The sequence below is a fragment of the Hypanus sabinus genome, unplaced genomic scaffold (assembly GCF_030144855.1).
Source record: "Hypanus sabinus isolate sHypSab1 unplaced genomic scaffold, sHypSab1.hap1 scaffold_1318, whole genome shotgun sequence".
In the NCBI taxonomy this organism is placed as follows: Eukaryota; Metazoa; Chordata; class Chondrichthyes; order Myliobatiformes; family Dasyatidae; genus Hypanus; species Hypanus sabinus.
In genome coordinates, this window is record NW_026779387.1 from 54,165 (window position 1) to 58,681 (window position 4,517).

At 47.8% G+C, this 4,517-nt stretch overlaps 1 non-coding gene across 1 annotated transcript; it reads right to left on the bottom strand.

Annotated features, from left to right (window-relative positions):
• Positions 1 to 4,162: 4,162 nt before the first annotated feature.
• Positions 4,163 to 4,250, bottom strand: trnap-ugg (transfer RNA proline (anticodon UGG)). The gene is given in 2 exon segments: positions 4,163 to 4,198; positions 4,215 to 4,250. It is a non-coding gene; the product is annotated as a tRNA-Pro (tRNA).
• Positions 4,251 to 4,517: the final 267 nt, after the last annotated feature.

The window sequence follows — 4,517 nt, forward strand, 5'->3', positions numbered from 1 at the left end:
AACTCCACGGCGGGTAAATGGCTTGATCGCGGTCGGCACGGAGGACGCGAATGGGTCAGTTGTAACTCACAAAGGAGGCCCAAAATCCTTTGTGTGGGGTTGGTTTCTCAATCCAGATCTAGGCCTTTGATTGCCGGAGCACAGTCATCACGTGCAAAGGCATCCATGAGTGCCTGACAGTTTGATGCGAAGACTGACTGTCCCAGTGTCTTGTCGGTTACCTTACTGCACTTGTTGAAGCCTCGTCGTGCTTCCTTGATACACATGAAGCTTGTGCAGGGTTGAACAATTGAATGGCGGCCACTCTCCAGCACGCTTGTCTTGAGTGTGTTAACTGTCGGTTTGTGTACATTGCCAAGGCACACCTCTCCTATCACCACCCAGCCCAGATCCAGGCGTTGGGCGGAGGGGGCATCGTGTGGTCCATTGACCTGCTGCCTGACCATGTGCACCCTGAGAACGTCTCCTCTGAGCAGCAGGAGTATTTATGCTTTTGGGTTCAGTTCTGGGATGTGCTTGGCGATATGGTGGAGAGGTGGCTGGTGTCGCACAGCGCTTGGCGTCGGGATCTCGGTGCGGTTATTCAAGATCTCATTGCACTCTAAGAGTGGAGGGAGACAGATAATAACTTTACCATCCAGCGACTCGAGCTGGAAGCCTTCTGCCTTCCTGCCATATGTTTCTACGCTGCCTGAGGAAGTTCGAAGGTAGTATGGGAACTGATCACTCTCTACGTTGAACAAGTCAAAGAACGCTGGTCTGACTAGTGAGCGATTGCGCTGGTCGTCCAGAATTACATAGGCTTTGATGGTCTTGACTTTGCCTCCCTTAGGGTACACCTTAGAGAGGCAGATCTTTGAGCAAGAACGGCTTGACTGACCTTGACCGCAAACTTCTGCGCAGCTCGAGCTGACAGCAGTTGTCTTGGAGTGATCCTCTCCCTCCCCGCCGTCCTCTTGTGATGGTGAAAGAGCTGTGCGTTCCAATCTGGTCCTTTCTGAAGTAGATTTTACTTCCTCTAGAACGTGCATTTCTTCAGCGCTTTCCAATATTTCTGCTTCCACCCTGGCAGCTTCGGCGTAGCGTCAGCACTTCTAACTCTGTTTCTATCCTCACCTTTGCCAACTGTTTTTCGCCTTCTCCAGCAGCCTCTTCCCTTTCTCTGGCAGCCCTTTCCTTTTTGGATTTCGGCTTCTCTGGCAGCCTTTTCCATTCTCAATTTTGCTTTTTGTTCAGCGTATGACGCTCGCACCTTGGCGGTTTCTGCCTTAGCTCTTGCGAGGGCAGCCGTATTTGTCGATGCCCTCCTGCTCCTGGCGCTGGATGGCAACGACTTGACACTGGATCGCGAGGTCATCGTACCACTTGTTGAAACACCAAATAATGCCGCCTTCTCACTGTAGTGTTGTCACACAGGTGTAAAAACTCTGAACTAAACACCGAGATAAACCGTAGTCAACGAGGCGCGATCCCAGTAAGATTAAGCGTTTACTGTTCACTCTTCCACATGGTGAAAGAGTATGGTGAAAACTGTTGATAAAACAATACAAAATATACACAGTCTTTGTTTCCTTCTTGGCATCACATTTACATCATAAATATTTGTAAAAGTAAAACTACAACAAACTATATTCCATTAAAGTACAACATACAGTCAGAATCTACCTAGGTCATCAACTGCTTTAAATACTTCAACACAAACTGTCCGCAACTCTTAAAATAACAAAGAACATAAACTTTATCAACCGTCGTTACTTTTAACAGAATCAGCGTTAACAATTTTACTTCAACATATTGATTATCTTATGAACTTCAGGCTTTGCTTCTATTATGTTCCTTAGTGCGTGGAATGAAAACTTTTCTCGCGCTGATCCTGCACACACAAGCCCCATTTTCCGTTTCTGCAAACCGGTATTTTCCCACCAGATGCAGCGAAACCGGGTGTGACGTCATCGCATGGCGCGATACATCACAGACAACGAATTTACTTTGAACAACCGTAACTTTAACTAGAAAACGATAACAAACGAATTACTAAAGCGAAAATGTAATAAACTAAACAAATGCCTTACGGGCATCACAGACTCATTTCCCTTAAGTCATTAATAATCTGGTTTCTAGTTGATAAGAATGAAGACTAACCTTTCAGTTATCACCGTCCACATCTGGTACACATCTGCCCGTTCACCAATCCTGAATGAACCGTATCGGAGACGGTTTGCGTCCTGCTCACTGCTCCCCATCGCACCAGCAACAGTGTAGTTTCATGCCGTCCGCAGAAAGGCAATGTGTCCACAATATGACCCGGTAGTGGAGCGGTTTGCGTCCTGCTCACTGCTCCCCATCGCACCAGCAACAGTGTAGTTTCATGCCGTCCGCAGACAGGGAATGTGTCCACAACATGACCCGGTAGTGGAGCGGTTTGCGTCAGGCAATTGAACTGGCCGCTGTAAGATCGGGATTCAGTTCCCACCGCTGTCTGCAAGGAGTTTGTACGTTGCACCCCCGACCACGTGGGTTCCATCCGGGTTCTCCGGGTCCTCCCACATTCCAAAGACGTACGGGTTCGTGTAATAACTTACTGGCACGCTATGTTGGTGCTGGACACATGTGGGCTGCCCCCAGCACAATATTCACTGATCCAATTTGACGCAAATGACGGATATCACTCGATGTTTAGATGTACAAGTGAGAAATAAATCTAATCTTTAAATACTGTACTGAAGCTTCAAAGTTATCGCCGTACTCTGTGAACAACTGGGCTGGGCACCGAACCCTGCGAACCCTAACTTGTCACTTCCTTCCACCCAGCAAAAGGCCCGCATCTCCCTCTTCCCTGCGGCTCTGTCACCTGACAATGCCCCGTGTGGGTTCGTATTCAATGTCACAATCCTTCAGGGAGACTTACCAAAATCCTTTTGAAAGTCCAAATGCATTAAACCGCCGGCTCGCCTTTAACCATTCCGGAGTCGGAGAGGAGAAAATCCAATAGTTTGTTAAAACTGCTTTCCATTGAGAAACGAAGGCTGTTATTCCCATTCCCGTTCATTCTTTCCTGTGTGACATCTTTCAGAAGGGATCCCAGTGTGTTCCTCACGATCTAATAATGGCTCAGAGTCTTAGAATCAGAGCACGGCGGTACAGAAACAGGCTCTTCGACCCGTCTAGTTCCGTCTAGTCAATCCTTCCATCGACCTGCACCTGGACCACAGCCCTCCACGCCGTTTTCATCCACGGACGTATCCAAACTTCACTTAAATGTTGACATGGAGCCAGGAATTCACCACTTCCACTCACAGTGAATTCCACTGCCCTCTGTGTGAAGAATCTCCCCCTCAGGATCCCCCCCCTTTAACTATTTCACATTTCACCCTTAACCCATGACCTCTGGCTCCTACCTCAGTGGAAAAGACCTGCTTGCACTATCCCTGTCTATACCCCTCATAATTCTGTACACCTGGGTTGCTCCAATTCCCCGGGTCTCTCGGTTCCTTTGTGAAACTACGAGGTTACATTTGCCACACTCTGCTCGGCAGGAACGTCTCCAGACGTCAGAGAAAGTGGGAAGATGGTCATCCACTCAAACACTAATTCCCATGTTCCCGTTGTGTATCTCGCTTCAATGTAGAGAGTATCAGACTCAGGACACCTGTTCCTATCGATAGAGCTGGATTTCAGTAATACAAGAACACAGGATTATAGGGGCAGGAATTGGCCTCTCAGCTTCACAACGACTCCCATCTATTCAACTTCTACGCCGGCCCAAATCCCTGATAGAGTCATAGAGCTTTACAGAACAAAATCAGGACCTTCGGCCCAGCTCGTCCATGCCAGCCTTCTGAATAATTCCACCCACCCGCACGCGGAACATAGGCTTCCATACCTCTCCCATCCACGTACCTATCCAAACTTCTCTTAATTGTTTCAATTATAATGCATCTCTTTCCACGCCCACCACAACCTCTGGACGAAGACGTTTCATTTGAATATTTCATAGCCCACTCCAAATCTTTGATCTCGAGTTGTTGTCTCGCCTAACCTGAGGGTAGCGAGCCTGCAGGCATTGCCCTAAATCTAGCCCTCATAAATTTGTATACATTTAATTATCACCACTCATTCTCCTGCGCTCCACTGACTGAAGTTCTAAAATATATAATTCAGGGGGCTCGTCCGGGATTCGAACCCGGGACCTCTCGCATTCTCGCGAGTTGAGACCCAAAGCAAGAATCATACCACTGGACCAACGAGCCCGTTCAGTGTTTCTGACATAAAACCGATGCCTTTCACTTACTCAATCTCCTTCCTCAATGCATCTGGTGGTAAATTTACCACCAAATTTGATCAAAGAGCAAAGACCAGTACAGCACACTACAGGTCCTCCGGCCCATGATGCTGTGCCCACCTATGCCGAACTACTCTGCCATCAATGTGGCAATTCAGTCCTACACAGCCCACAATCCGCTATTTTCACTATAGCCACTCGTCTATCCAAGTATCTTATTAATGTCCCTATTGTG